We start from the raw sequence: 17,255 nt of genomic DNA, 5'->3' as shown, positions 1-17,255 counted from the left end.
GACCTGCCAGTTCCAGTGCACGAACATCGGACACTCGTTTGCATGAAACAAGACATAATAGCATAGTCAGTTTCGCTGAAAGTTGTTTGCGGGATAAAAAGGAATTGGAAGGCCAGGCCTCCAAGAATCGCAAAACAATGGAAACATCCCACAGGGCCAGGTACTACGGACAAGGAGGTTTCACTAGGCGAATACCCTTAAGCAACTTAGAAATCAAAGGATGTTCACCCGCAGGTTTGCCATCAATATGGATATGACCCGCTGAGATGGCTGAACGGAAGTTACTAACCGTTCGATAAGCAAGACCCGAGGAGGCGATGGATGCTAGAAAATCAACGATCAGAGAGACATCTGCTGAAGCGGAATCCACCTCCCGTTGTGCACACTAATCACACCATTGTTTCCAAGACCCTGCATAACGTTTGTGTGTATTGGGTGACCAAGCCTCACTGATAAATCTGGTAGCGTCTCGCGAAAGGCCTGGGACCTGCCAGCGTTCCCCGAAAGTCACCACGCAACTAGGAGAAGGTGGCCTGACTCAATCAGGGGATGTGGATTGCCGAGAGGGTCCAGTGAGAGAATCCACCGCTGGGGAAGAAGGAGCGGCACTGCACAACTCATTTCCAGAACTGGGAACCAAGCTTGAGCCCGCCACAGAGGAGTGATCAGAATCAGCTCCGACTGATAATGTCTTGTACGAGCCAGGACCCTGGGGATCATCATAAACGGGGGGAAAAGAGTAACACAGGAGCGATGGCCAGGTCTACAGAAATACATCCGTGGCCAGGGCTTCTGGATCCGGTATCCAGCTGAAAAACAGGGGAAGCTGAGTGTTGAGGCGAGATACAAACAGGTCGATCTGACACTGACCCCAAACACGGTACAGAGAGCGTAACATGCGAGGGTGAAGCCTCCAATCGCTGAAGTCCCGTAGATGACGCGATTTCCAGTCCGCAATCAGATTGTTGTGACCGGGAAGATATTTGGCAATAACTGTGATCTTCCGCTGAAGAAAAAAGTGCCAGAAATCCTTGGCGATTTCTGCCAAAATCTTGGACTTGGTCCCGCCCAACTTGATGACATTCCGAACCACTGAAACGTCCATGCGGAGAAGTATGCAACAATTGGTCTGACGTGGAGATAAACAAAAGACCCCGCTAGCAGCTCCAGGCAATTTATATGGAGAGACAATTCCTCCTGAGACCACCGACCTCCCGTCGACAACGGACCGCAACGAGCCCCCCAGCCCCACAGGCTGGCATCAGACTCTATCACCACCTCCGGGGAGCTCCGAACAGGGCACGCCCATTCCAGGCTTCCATGTGTTCCAACCACCATAGCACCTCCCACCTCGCTTCCTCCGAAAGAGGAACCAGATCTGAATAGCGAAGGCCTTTCTAGAGATGCCGGATCTTCAAACGTTGAAGCGCCCATCAATCAATCTTTTGATCAACTGAGTATTTCTTATTGGTGATCTCGCAGAAGTTAAATAGCCTCTTTGAGACCAGAGCTGGCCATAGTCATGGACTACACCATAACCATATTGACTATCAGTCACTATGGTAATTTTTAGCTCTTTTCCCAATTCACATGCACAAATCAAAGCAATTAATTCTGCTACTTGAGCTGAACGAGTTCCTTTGAGACAGGAAGCTTCAATCACATCTTCAACTGTACATACTGAATATGCTGCACTCAGAACACCTTCATCTGTTCTTAAGCATGAACCATCAACAAATAAAACATAATCTGATTCAGCTAACGGGACATCTTTTATGTCTTGTCTTGGTTTAGTGCAATATGCTAATACATCCCGGCATTCATGATCAACCTCATCCCTGATTTCTGTTTCAGGAGTGTCAGGTAATAATGTGGAAGGATTTAAATTCACACATCTCGCAATTGAAACATTGTCTGATCCAAGAATAAACTTTTCATATTTTATTAGCCTATTATTTGTCAAATGTTGTGTTCTGCTTCTGGTGAGGAGAATTTCAACTGAGTGTGGTACATATACTTTTAAAGGAAATCCCATTATTATTCCTTCACATTGTTCCAAACTTACACTTGTTGCAGCTACTGCTTTTAAGCAACCTGGTAATGCTTTTGCAACAGGATCAAGAACAGCTGAGAAATATGCTATTGGCTTTCTCAGTTTTCCATGTCTTTGAATCAGAACTGATAATGCACATCCTTCTCTTTCACTGCAATACAGCTCAAATTCTTTTTCATAATCAGGTATTCCTAATGCTGGAGCTTCACACAAACTTTTCTTTAACTGTTCAAAAGCTTCTAATTCAGTTTCTGTTAGGCTAATCAGGTCTTTTATGTCTGCTTTTGTCCGTCTCTGCAGTGGTTTTGCAATTGCTGAAAACCCACTAATCCATTGGCGACAATAACCTACCATTCCTAGAAACATTCTAATCTGTTTCTGTGTTTTTGGAGGTTGCATTGCTTAAATCATTTTTATTCTTTCTGTTGTCACTTGTCTCATTCCTTTTGCAATTCTATGACCAAGATATTTTACTTCTTGTTTGCAAAACTGTAATTTCACAGGAGATACTTTATGTCCCTCATCTGCCAGATGATTTAAAAGAGTAATGGTATCTGTTACACAATTATCTCTTGTTTTTGCAGCCACATGGAGTTAATCAATATACTGCACTAACGTAGATTTTCCAGGTAAATCTAGATTTTCCAATGATTTCTTTAGCAACTGATTAAAAATAGATGGACTTTCGGTGTACCCTTGAGGGATTCTACACCATGCTAGAATACGCTCTTTGAACCGGAACGCAAACATTTGTTGGCTTTCTGGATGCAATGGAACAGTAAAGAATGCATTACACAAATCAATAACTGTATACCATTCTGCATCATGCAGAATCTGATATAAAATTACCGCTGGATTTGGTACAACTGGGCAACATGGAACTACAATTTTATTAACCTTTCTCAGGTCTTGAACAATTCTGAAAGTTCCACTTGGCTTTTTGATTCCCCTAATTGGTGAATTACATGGACTACTCTCAATTTCTTTTAAAACACCTTGTTTTATGAATTTGTCTATTACAGGAGTTACCCCTTCAATCACTTCTGCTTTCATTTTATACTGAGGAATGTTTGGATAATCTGCTCCTTGTTTTACTGATATTTTTACTGGATCCACATTTTTCATCAAACCCATCTCATCTCCAGTGAAATCCCACATTTTTACATTCACTGTGTCTTTTAATTCTTCAGGTAAATTATTCTTATCAAACACAGGAAATAATTTACGTTCTTCTGCCTCAACCATTGACATTGTTAATTTGTAAAGCCCATCTTCTTCTGGAGTTTTAAGCTCTATACCATCCGGTAAGCAATATATTGCACAATTCATTTTACAAAGAATATCCCTACCTAATAGATTTATAGGACTGCTATCACAAACTACAAATCTATGCATGTCTTTAAATTTACCAATTTCAACTTCAACTGGTTCAGTCAAATCGGTTTTCATTTACTGATTAGCTACACCCACTACTTGGATTTTATCTCCAGAGAGAGGAAGGTTTTCTATTTCTACTGATCTAACAGTAGAACGGGTAGCACCTGTATCCACTAGGAAAGTAATTTCTACATCATTCACTTTACTATTTACAAATGGACCAGATTGATCTACCTCACGAGTGGCTCCAAGCACACACTCTTCCTCCTCTTTCAGGCACCGTCAGAAATAATCTTCAAATTCACTCCCTCCATCTTCTTTCAACCAATATTGTTGAGACACATTCGACACATTCACTCTTGGTGATCTGTTTACCTGTTCACCTCTGCTGAATCCTGTTTCTGCACTGTATCTCTGCACATTTACACAGTTTGGAAGTGGCGGTTGTGGTAACTGACTTTGCTGAATCACTACCTGTCGCTGTAGCTATTGCTGCTCATTTATCTCATTCTGTATCTGTGGATTTAATGATGTATTTTTTTAATAAGTTTTGAGCGGATTCTCACACTCACGCTTCCAGTGTCCAATTTCGCCACAATTAAAACATGGGAGTTTCTGTTTTAACTCTTCTATATTTCCCATCAATTTTGGTTTATTATAATAACCTTTAGATTTCCCTTCATTATGATCAACATTCTTATTTCCTAAACTTGCTGTTTGTTGTTCAGCCACCTTTACCTGTGCCCACATAGCCTTTTCTTTCAACTTCTTTTGTTTAGCTTCTATTTCATCACTACAGTATTTTGCTTTTCTCAAGATATCATCCACTGTGTGTGATTGCCAACCAACTATTCCAGTTCTTACCATTTCACTAATTTCAGGTCTCAAGCCATATACAAGCCATATACAAATCTGTATATAAAATGGCTCATGTTTTTTTCACTTAAATGTTCATAACCACTGTATTGTTTAAATACCAGCAGTAATCTTTCATAAAATGAATGCACTGATTCCTTTGACTCTTGGGTTGTTCTATCTATTTTAACCCAATCTATCTCTTTTGGGGGAATCTTGTTTTTCAAAAACACAATTACCTGTTTGTACTTTCTCATTACATCTAGAGAAGGAGCACCTGTTATTTTATCTCGAGCATATTCTTCTCTAGGCCAATCTAAAGTAGTTTTACATTCTGTCCAAAGATCTGATGAGACAATTATGTCAAATAATCCGTCAAGATCAACCCACAAAACTTTTGAAACTTTCACAAATCTGTCTACCTGTCGATACTATTCTACAGGTTTTTCTCTTAATCGAGGAAAATCATTTGTAAACAGTAAAATGTCCTGTCTTGTCCATGGGACATTCACATATCCTCCTCTCGCTATTTCTCTCATTGGAAACTAATTTACTACTTTTTCCTTTTCTCTGATAGGGAAAGCTAAACTTGTTCTGTCTTCATCTCTTTTCTTTGTCCATTTTGCTCTCCATTTACTTAATTAACCCCATTTTCTAAAATCACAATTAAGTCTTTTATATGAATGATTCTTCCTGTGGTATTCATATTTTCAATGTCTTTTTCAGGGAAATCTACCCTATAATTTTTCTGCAAATTCTTCTGCTTACTTAAATCTATTTCTAATTCAAAAGCCATATCCTCTAATTGATCATAATTGTTTTTCGTTTTCCATGTTATGCTTTTGCAAATAAATAATAATTCTTCACCGTGATAAGCCTTCAATCTGTCAGTTCCAATCGTTCCAATTATTAATTTCTCTAAATCTGCTTTTAATTTTGCAAATCAAGTATTTTACATTCTGGGGTTTGTGTTAAATCTATTTTACTCATACTTTTTTCCGGAGTTCCAGAGTCAGATTCTGCACCAGATGGAGTTTTAAATGACGAACTTTGATTAAAAGTTAAGTCAGGCATCATTATTTTCTCTCGGTGTATTTCAGACAAGTCTGAATACAATTTTTCAGTCACTTTCTGTATTTCTGAATTTAATGGAACAGTTAAAGCTGAATGCCTAATTTCCTTTTCATCAAATACTGGAAGAACAGGTCCAATCGTTACAGGTACTGTTACTGCTACCATGCTTTTAGTTAACTGCTGTATTAATTAATTTGTAGAACGATTATATTCTGAGGTATTTGGTAATTCCTCATATCTTTCTGTTCTATTTCCATTTCTTGGAGTTTCATTTCTTTGAACTGGGGTTTTAGTATAATTTCTATTTTCTCCTAATATATTTGAATTACATCCTGTTTCTACTCTTTCAGGTGTTTCTCTATAATTTGGATTTGTTTCAGGGGATGTCTCATCAATAATTTCTCTTTGAGGAGCACTTGGAGAAGACCATGAACAAACTGGTTGATAAGGTGGCAGTTTTTTAGTATACATTTCTTCTAATACCGCATCTTCTGAATCACTTTCTTCACTATTTCTATTTTTCTTTTGGGCACTCTTTGGTCCAGTTACCTCATCAATTAATCTCACTTGATACAAACCATCACACATATCTGCACTTCTCCATCGACGCATTCTATCCTCATGTGTTTCTCTATTAAGACCTAATCCTGTTCCTCTTAATATTCCTTTACTCTCTCGTTCTAATTCAAACATTTCATCCTCCCATTCAACTAAAGCTTCAAATTGAGTAGGTCTAGGCTTTGGTACAAGTTTCATCATTCTTTCTCTTAAATTTTTTAAAACTGCTATGTTAAATGATCCATCTTCTGGCCATGCTAATAAACCATAATTTTCAGTATACTTCATCCAATTCTCAATCCAAAGACAAATATGATAACCATATTCACCCAACATATAAGCCGCAGGTGTTTTGTACTTATGAAGTAATCTTCCACCCCGCGTTAAAATTTTCTTGTCAGGTTTAATTTTGTTTTTCAATTTCTGAAACCATGAAAGCTTCTTTTTCTCCTTCATGTAATAGTAATCCATGTTTTTTAAACAATTTCCCTTACTTCGGAAAAGATCGTAACAACTTCCTTGTTATTCCGCAACACCAACCAATCTGTGCGCGAAACTTACCAACAAACCAATCAAGTTAATTTTCGTCACAATTTTGCTCAACCAATAGAATTACTGTTTTTCAGGATGAGCCAATCAGCTGTAAGCGTGCCTTAGTCACATGAACCAATCTGTGCGCGAATACTGTGACGTATCCTAGCCAATCACAGCGCAACACTTGTAACGTATGCTACCGCTGCAGCTGCTCTGTCCTTCGCTCCACTCCTTAAACTGACCCCTCCTTTACAAAAAATTTTCACAGCGCCATATTTACAAATCTTTCAAATAAATTCAGCTAATAACTCCACAGAAACAAACCATTTGTCTGTTTCGCTAAAATAAAGTGATAGCTTTCTCAAACATTCAAGTATTCTTTTCGCGTGAAACAGACGACGTTATTTTCACAGAATATTTAAATTTGTCTATAAAGTAAGGCTACTTTACCCTTCTGGCAGGTAATAACAAACTTGTTTCTCTCTAAATGCACATACAGAGATATTTTACACCTTCTTAGAGACAATTTAGAGTTTCACTCGATCGTACATTACAAATTCATTTACGCACATTCATACAGGAAAAATCCCTAACCATGCATACATGAATCTTTAGTAGGACTTTAACCCACTAATAGAAATCCTCATTCGCCAGTAAGGTAGACGACGCTTCCTTATCCTTCACTCAAGCCTAGATAAATTCTACTACTCTTTTCACAGTGAGTTTTAAAACAGGACACAAGTCCCTATACTCGAAAGCTACGATTTCATAGACAATTTTCACTATACATTCTACCTCACACACCTAAAATCCCTAAACCTGTGCTGTACGACCACAACACTTGTGATATACGGCGATACCACTATTTGAAACAGAACAAATGCACTGTGTAACTTCACCTGTCACACTTCTCATGCCGGCACAAATCAGGAATTTTCACACTGCTGGAAAAAACCTTTCGACTACATATAACAACTGAACAAACTTAACATGTTTTAGACATCAATCCTATGTATTACCATGTAACATGCTAGTTACCATAGAAACCGTAACTCTGCTACCAAGTAATTGATCCAGCACTCTGATTGAAAAACTGTCTCATAAACGCTACCGATCACCTCAATACTCACCATTAATCATGAAACACATATAAAGGCCCATAAAACCAATGAGACAGTTTTTGAGCAACTGAACCAGGTGGTATGATTAATAAAACTATTCACGTATTATTTACAATATTATATACAACTGCAGTTTATCTTTCTTTACCATGGTTTTAAACATTTATTATTTATTAAACAAACCACTAAGGCAATTGGATCAACTGATGAAAACTAGACCATGAATAAACAAGACCAGCTTGTCTCTTGAAATCTAATTTTATTAATTTTATTTTTCATAAGAAAAAAGAATTTACGTTTTAAAATCTTTATTTTATAAGCAATTAAGAAAGCAGCATTAAAATGAGGAAATGAATTAAAACTGACATCTCCAAAGCAAGCTCATAAAAACAAAGTATTAGCAAAATAACAATTTCCATTCCCTAAATCTATTTCCCTGACTATTTCTTGCTTCACCTAGAAAGGAAAAATCAATTAAAGTTTGCTGTCCTTACATGCGTCAAAGATCCAACAGCATGTCACGTCACTCAGGAATCGGAAAGTAAGAGTTTTTTCCCTGCTCATAGTGTCAGACTTTATACCTTTCTCTCTAGCTAAACTTTCTACATTTTACATTCTTTTAAGCAAATCCGAGCTTTTCATTGGCTGTCGGTCGTTTGTCAGTCCATGATAAAAATGTTAGGTCATCTCCGACTCTTGACCAAGTCCAGGCTTCAAATAAGCCCTATTGTCTTTCATTTCCACATCCTTCAGTTTCCTCAAGAAAGTTACTTTTTCGTCGAGTTTCGAACATTTACTTCCTAGCCTTGGCAGACACTTTAAGTTCCTGTCCTTGAGCCTTTTCTCCATGAGCACGTTCAAACACACCCAAAGAACTGCTTTTCAATTAACGATGACAATGCAGTAAAAATCTTCACAGCTACGCATGTGCAAAGTCTTCACTCTGGACAAGCTTTTGCTTCTGCAGCTCTGTCAGCCATATTTTCTGAACCACCTTTAGGCCTCACTTTGGAAACTATTATTAAACAAACACAATACATCAATTAATTAAAGAATTGAGACCCATTCTGTTACCCACCCCCTTTACTAATTAATCCTGTTAATTATGTTACCTAGCAATAAGCACAATCAAGCAGCATTATAATTACTTTTCCTTCTTGAACAGCGTGAACTCCATAAGCTCTTCATCACAGAAAAAACATAACATAAGCACATAAAATAAGCACATGCCATTAATTTAACTGCGTAAAGACATATACGCTCCACTCCCAGGTGCACTGCTTATGAGGATGCCATATCCAACTCAATTTTAAACCATTCGACCTCTTCACAATTTTATGCAAATTCTTCATTAATGTTCGTCATTCTGTTATCACATGTTCTCATACTTCCATGCGTCCATCCAGACTTCTTTTGGAAATAAGATCCTAATACACCGATTGATTCAGAGCAGCATTCTTTTATTTCTTTTCAAACCCAATGACTTGTTTTTTGATGTAATGCTGGTTAAACTTTTTCTCAATGCCTGGTAAAGTGAATTCACTAGGGGTGACAAAGCAGATTGTTTAGGCGGGTGAAGGGTCAACTAAATTAACAGTTTTAATCAAAGTTATGGACTGGGGCAATCGCACGCTTCGTGTATTTATTTGATATTGCCGAGTACTGAATGTTAGACTGCTTGCATTTGAAATGTTTTTTAAAATAAGACCATAAATCAAATATTGATATTATATGTAATTGTCCGTTTACAGTTACCCCTGACGAAGGGCTGGATTTTAGCCCGAAATGCATTGGGTTTGAAAAGAAATAAAAGAATGCTGCTCTGAATCAATCGGTGTATTAGGATCTTATTTCCAAAAGAAGTCTGGATGGACGCATGGAAGTATGAGAAGTTTCCGAAATGCAGAACGATAAATATGTGGATTTGATGAATATGATGATAACAGAATGACGAACATTAATGAAGAATTTGCATAAAATTGTGAAGAGGTCGAATGGTTTAAAATTGAGTTGGATATGGCATCCTCATAAGCAGTGCACCTGGGAGTGGAGCGTGTCACCACGCGCTCCCCATATGTCTTTACTTAGTATTGGTGCATTTGGGCTTGCACAACCCAGGGACGCACGCAACTGGTTAAAAATGTTTTCAGATTAAATAAAAGGTAAATAATAGGAGAAATGGAGTGCAGACCACCTACACAATGTTCACATTAATTTAACTGCTGTATTTAATACTGACAAAGACAATAGACAAGGTTAGTTTATTATTTTTTTTCTATGGGTATGCATTACAAAGCATATGAGTTTATCCCACGTGTATTGATGAATGTATTCTTAAACTAAGTTGATTAGTAATTTCACCACAAGCTTATTAATTTGATTACTTGTTATGGGAGATTAACTTCACAAGTTTGAACAAAATCTTGTTCATCACCTTGCTCCATCATAACCCTGAACAGTCTCCAACACCCATGCATCGTTGGAGATCATACGCCAATTTGGGAGAAAAAAATGGAATCCTGCCCCCTAAGACAACTTCCGAAACCGGGATCAACCTCACCTGAAGTGTTGGAATCCTGATGTCCTCCCTGATTGCCGCCGTAGCATCCTTTCTTATATTGTCCTCTCCCTTTGCGAGAGGGATAGAAGTTGGTTCTGTTATTGTAACCGGAATCCTGACCTCCACCTCGTTGGGACTGGAATCTCCGCTGGGTATTCTGGTTGGAGCCTCGACCGAACTATCGTCCCCTGTTTCGTCTGGCCCTAGCAAAAACCGGGCGAAAGGCTCTTCTTAGAGAAGCTTGAGCCTTATCCAGTCCACTAAAGGTAACCACGAACTTTGTTAAGTCCTTCAGGAAAGGCTTGCCAAACAACAAACCCTGAGCCAAGGGACCGGATTCGGACGAGGATAGTTCCGCCAACTGGGGATCCAATTTAAGAAGAATGGAGCGGTGCTGCTCAGAAGATATTTCACAATTAGCATTTCCTAATTGACAAATAGCCCTCTGGGACCATTCATTCAACTCGTCAGGGTCAACCAGATTAGAGGACTCCTTGCCCTGAAACCCCAGGTCCAAGATTTTAGTAAGAGGACCCAGTAAATCCAACATTTTATACTGTCAGGAACGCCATGCCCTATAAATACCCTTTTTCGGGGCCCTGGCATACTTTTTATGGCATGTGTCCATAGTAGGGTCAACCTCCGGAGTGTCAGCCAAGTTGTCAGCCAAGTCAGGCTGCGGACACTCGGACCGAAGGCGAGCTCGGACATCCTTCTCAAAAGGTTGACGAATATGCACCTGAACATATTCTGCCACGGCTGGGGACGGAGCCGGGAAGATGAATTGAGATGAACCATGTCAGAAGGCTCAAAAATAAGAACTGGAGGATGTGTTGGAGCATCAACATAATACTCTTTACGAGCTTTCTTGGAAGGTGAAGGCCCATATTGCTCAGAAGTCGAAGAAGACTGAGTCTCATCAGTATCAACCTGAACCTGTGACGTCGAGGCTCCCATAGAGGACTTACTGGAAGACCGGTCAGAGGATAAAGCCTTCCCCAATTTCTGAAAATCAGAAGCATGGGGATTACTGGGAGACTTAGAAGCATGAGAGGAAGAGGACGGCAACCAACCCTGTTGCTACGCATATTTGGAAAGATGACATTTCAAAGGGGTAATTGCGCGAAAAAGCGCTTTGTTACCGGAGTGCTGAACCCCTTGGTCCAAAGCCTCAACCAATTCCTGCTCCATAGAGCCAGAGGCCTCATCCTCATAATAATAGTCGTCCTCCTAATGGTAATTCTCCATTGTTACACAAAGTGTAACAATAATGCCCACAGAGGAGACTGGTACCAAAGTGGCCAAAGGCACAATGCAGGGGGAGTGACCAAACCCCAAAGCAAGCCAACAGCACACAGGTGAAACCTATGGAAAGTAACAAAATTAATAGTGGAGGAGGGGTTTGCTTAGTAAAAGCCACTCTTGGCAGAGCCTATGAAAATTATGCAGCCCAAACGAATATTCACTGAGTTTGGGCATAAACTGGAGCTAAAACGCAGGCTGTGGGCAAAACAGGCGAGAAACGCCGGTATCAACAATCCTCCGTGTGAGAAACCACGAAGATAAACATGAAAAATGGCCACCGCACATGCGCGGTGATGGTCTCCTGCCAGGAAGTATTGTGAAACACTCACGCACCACGTGCAAGCGTTCCTGCCCCAAATCTCCCACTCCACCAGAAGAAAAGGCGCGGGCGAGGAACGCCCGAACCGGGGAGGCGAACGCAAGCTCCCCACAACGTCGGGAAAACAGAAAGAACAAAGCGCCAAACGCGGTAAAAGAAAAAATCGGCAGCAAGGCAAGAAAGCCGGTGAAAACAGGACACAGCAAAGCGCTAGCATAGCGCGCACCAAAGCGGCAAAACAGTAAGCATATAAAGCAGTTATAAAGCCATGAAACACACTGAAACAAGCAGTAATGGTAGAAATGCACTTAACTGGCTGCGGAGCAGCAAAGAAAGAGGATTTGGTATTCTCTGGGTGACATTTTATACTGGTGACTCTATGATCTGTCATTTAATACCCTAGTGTTCATGGGTATTGTAGTTGTCTTTTTACATACTGTTTTCTAATTGTCTGCTGAGCATTTCTATTAAAAGAAATGAGAAAGCATAATCGGAGCCTCCTGTCCTGACATAGAATTGAATCCTGGTTGCCGCAGTCCTGAATAGTGGCAAGTATGTCTAGTGCTTTGAGGACCCAACCTGCAACCGAAAGCACTATGAAATATGCAAGTTATTATTTTAAAATTGATGTGCGCACAATATAAGATAGGATTTTGCAAAATGTACAAAACGATGGGAGCCTAGACTCAAAGTTAAATGTATACATTTAGATTTGCTGATGTGTAAGTTTACTCTACACATGTCTTTATTATTAGTTTTTGAATTCCACCATTCCCAAGTGTAAAGTTACCCATAGGTTTATATGGTTCCACCCACTGTAATATGTTGTATAGGTAAGTTATTTATTGGTGTAGGTATCTTTAAGGAATGTACAAGAATGTTCTTATCTTTAATGTTCTGTGTTAAGAATGCCATTTCAAAAGAATGTTGTGAGCATCATTTGAAGACTGGGACTGCTTGTTTATGGAACTGGTCATGGGTCCTCTCCAGAATAAATCTTATTCATCTACTTACTACTTGTCCCTGGATTTCTTCTGGATCACATACTACATTTACTGGCGACGAGGATGGGATGTACAAGGACCCACCGACAAGAATTTGAAACTGTGAGTTTTCTCTTTATTTTATGAAAGCTGGAAGATTTGGCAAATTTTTTGGAAAACTAATCGCACATGATTTACTATCACCTAGCTACCTTCTACATGGCTGACGGTGATGTAGTATTGTCGTCTTTGCGCATTCTGGCGAATTGAAATATTTAACGTGCCAAAGCAGCACATTTTCTCCTCACATCGGACCGTTCTTCTGAACTTTCGACCACTGTAATCGAGCGTTGGTGTTGTGCTTACCGACCACAAGTGTCGTGCGGTGGTTCCCTAACAGTTTCTCTTCGCATCTTTTCTCTTGGCATTATTCAAAAGAGCCGCGCTCACCTCTCCAGCTTCGTCGTTCCACAGGAGTCTCGAACGACGAAATTCGAACGTCTGACTTCTGCCTTTCAGTCTCATCCCTATCTGCATCATCACGTAATCCCGTCATTAACGTGGATTAAGTTACGGCCGCCATATTGTTGTTTTGTACTGTCGTTTAGCAATGAATTCACAGAGTTGCAAATTACCGATCTAAAGAACATTTTAACCATTCATTTGCCTAACAGCTGATTCACAGAGCTACGAACTATCTATCGAAGAAATATTTTTAACCATTTATTTAGCGGAAGGTGTGAAAACAATGCAATTGTTATTATTCAATAATTTTCTACGCATATTGTAAGTGTATTTTAACAATTTGTGAAACAGGATATTTTTTATTTATTGTGATACAGTGGAAATTGTTTATTTGATTTTACTTGAATCTTTTTATAAGCATGTTATGAGGTAAATCTTACTGTTTTGTGATAGTAGGAACTGTTTTGTTTGATTTTATTCTATTTTTCACAGTTTTGTCACAAGTATAGGTTTGTTTTGCATTATTACTATACTATGGCTACTAGTAGTAGTAATAATGTAATGCAACCTCCTCCATTTCTCGAATTGCCTGGTAAACCTGTGAAACCTTGGCATAAATGGTTCAGGATTTTTGAGAACTATTTAGAAGCAATCAATGCTAGTAAATATTCAACTTCTCGGAAAAAAGCATTATTGTTTAATCATCTTGGTAGCGCAGGGCAAGAACTTTTTGATAATTTACCCACAGTTCCTACCCTGGCTGAAGATGAAACTTGGGATGTGTTCAAAGAGGCTCTTGCACAAATTAGTAAGCAATATGTTGATGAGCCTTCTGTAGTAGTAGAGAGACACACATTTTTTAAACGTTAACAGTCCTCAGAAGAATCCATTGAGGATTATTTAGCGGTTTTACATGTGTTAGCTTCTAAGTGTGTATTTTAAATTACTTAGACACAGCATTACGAGACCAATTCGTTTTTAATAAAAAAATCCAGGAGCACCTTTTATCCTGTAAAAACCCCTCTCTGGATGAGGTTATGGATATTGCTCGAAATATTGAGCGCTCAGTTGTCTCTTCAAAAATTCTTTCTGAGAATTCAAACAGTTTTACTAATGATATTTCTAAAATTTCTCTTGTTGATACAAATTCAACGTGTAATGAAACAAATGTGAATCTAGTTTCACATAAGTATGTAAGTAAGAAAAACCCTGATCGTAGAAATAGTGGAAGTTGCTAAAGATGTGGATCAAAATTTCATTTAGGAAATTATCCAAATTGCCCTGCCCAAGGCAAGAGATGTAATAATTGTAAAAAAAAGTGGGGCATTTTTTTAGTGTTTGTCATGCACATAAAACAAAGGTCAAGGTTAGCCAACTTGATGTAGAAAATTATATTTTATCTGAAGCTATCAGTAATGTTGCCATATCTTCTGTTGAAGTTAATGTTTTAGGTAAATTTGAGAAATGTTGTAAAGGTCCAATGTGTGAAACAAAAATTGGTACTATAGATTTAAGTGTCATGGAGGACTCTTGATCCCCTATTACAATTATTGCTGAGAACACTTTCAACAAATTTTGGTCTCAAAAATTGTTAAAACCTACTACTATTAACCCTAAAGCTTTTGGGGATTACGATATTATTATGAAAGGTTACTTTGATGACAGTGTATTGTTCAAAGGTAGAAACATTTACACTAAATATATGTTGCTGTCAATAGAAGAGATATTTTAGGGTGGCAGTATCAAGCCAAACTTGGGATTATTTTGAGACCAAGACATGAAGAACCTGTTGTACTTGGTGATATGCCAATTTTAGCTGTTCGGGATACTCTCGAACGTGATGAGTTTACTAAAAAATTACATGGTAAGTTTCCCAATGTATTGGCATAATCAAAAATTTTGAACACACCATTAAACTCAAAAGTAATGCTGTTCCAGTGAAACAGAAAGTGAGACCAGTACCTCTTTCTGCACAAGAGGATCTCAAGAAGTTACTTAATGAAATGTGTCACCAAGGTATAATTGAACTGGTTGAGTCATCTGAGAGGGTTTCGGCAGCGGTAGTCGCACACAAAAGCTTAGGCGACATACGCTTATGTGCAGACTTGAGAGTCCTAAAAAGAAACATATTAGTTGTTTGTCATCCCCTACCTAGAATTTACGAGATGTTGGCCAAAGTGGGTGGGAGTAAATATTTTCCCACGATTGATTTACGCTCTGGGTATCATCAAATACCTTTGCATAAAAGCTCGCAACATCTCACCACTTTTGTAACACCATTTGGTGTATACATGTATAAGTGAATGCCGTTCGGATTGGCATCAGCAGCCAGCGATTTTCAAGTATAATGAATACAATTTTGGGGGATCAGAGAGGGATATAATCTTTCCAGGACTACATTTTAATACATACTGAGAGTTTAGAGCAACATGTTGTATTGTTGGAGGAAGTCTTAGAGAGATTAGGATCAAATGGCATGACAGTTAATATAAATAAATGTAAGTTTTTGACTCAAGAAGTTAATTATTTAGGACACAATATTTCAACCGATGAAATTAGGCCTACAGTTTCCTTACTTAAAGGTATTAACGATGCAACTGTACCTAGTGACAAATATTTACTTAGGGCTCTCTTAGGATTGAGTGAGTATTATGCACGTTTTGTGCAAGGGTATGCCGTCATTGTTCAGCCTTTGAGAGATCTTTTAAAGAAAAATACAAAATATATATGGTCTGAAGAATGTCAGAGAGTCTTCGAAGCGGTAAAAAAACGTATTATAATGGCACCCGCCATTAAACCTTTTACACATGGAGCTAAATGCATTATCACAGTTGATGCAAGTGCAAAAGGTTTGGGGGCAGTTCTCACTCAGATGGTGGGTGGCAAAGAATCTACCATAGCTTTTGCCTCGCGAACATTGAGTGTCAGTGAGAAAAAGTACAGCACTATTGAACGCGAGGCATTAGCGTGTTCTTGGGCGTCCGAAAAGTTCAGGATGTATATTTGGTGTACCAGATATGAATTACACACTGACCACAAACCACTGATTTTTATGTTAGAGGACAGTTGTTCTAAGAAAGCATCATCAAGGCTCATACGGATTCTGTCTATGCTACAAGAGTTTAATTTAGAAATTAAATACATTCCCGGTGGGAAAAATGTAAGAGCTGACTGTTTATCCAGGTTGCCGGTTACATCAGAAGATTCAAGTGAGTGTGTTACAGCAAAGGAAGATATCGAATATGTGTTTACTGTTCAGGATATAAATGAACAGTTCAAAATTACAGAAAAAGAGTGGTCAGAAGGTTATGACAAGGATGATTGCTTGACTTTGGTAAAAAAATATTTGGTAGCGGGTTGGCCTAATGACAGGTGCATGTCTATGGACATAAGATGCTTTGCTCAGGTTTCTTCAGAGTTATCTTTGGTGAATAATATATTGATGAGGCAAGATTTGTTTTTTCCTCCAATCAGTCTTAGATCAAAAATTATTTATTTGGCACATGAGGGACACCTAGGCATTTCTGCCACTGTTAAAAGAATAAGACAAACTTACTGGTGGCCAGGGATTGAAGGTCAAGTAAAGAGACATGTGGAGACTTGTTCTGAGTGTTTATGTTCAGACAAGCATTGGAAAACGTCAACCAGTCCTCTTATTCATGTCAATAACATAATAATGCTTGGGAGAAGATCGGTTTGGATTTTACAGGTCCTTTTAGTGTTGTTGGTAATGACAAGAGATTTTTGATTGTGGCAATTGATTATTTTTCTAAATGGTTATATTTCTCATTTGTGTCCAATGCTGATTCTGTTTCAGCTGTTTCTTTTCAGAAATGTTTGTTTAGCATTGAAGGTAGAGTGAAAGAAGTGGTCACCGATAATGGATCTCATTTTGTATCTGAAGTTTTTACTGATTTTCTCGATAAGCATGATGTCAAACATATCAGAGTACCTTTAAATAGTCCTTCCTCTAATGGCCTGGTGGAACGGGCAAATAGATTGATCAAGGAGGTTGTTCAAACTGCTGTTACGAACAATTTGAATGTATTGG

The sequence above is a fragment of the Lissotriton vulgaris genome, chromosome 4_1 (assembly GCF_964263255.1).
Source record: "Lissotriton vulgaris chromosome 4_1, aLisVul1.2, whole genome shotgun sequence".
Lineage (NCBI taxonomy): Eukaryota > Metazoa > Chordata > Amphibia > Caudata > Salamandridae > Lissotriton > Lissotriton vulgaris.
Note: the sequence above shows the minus strand (reverse complement) of the source record.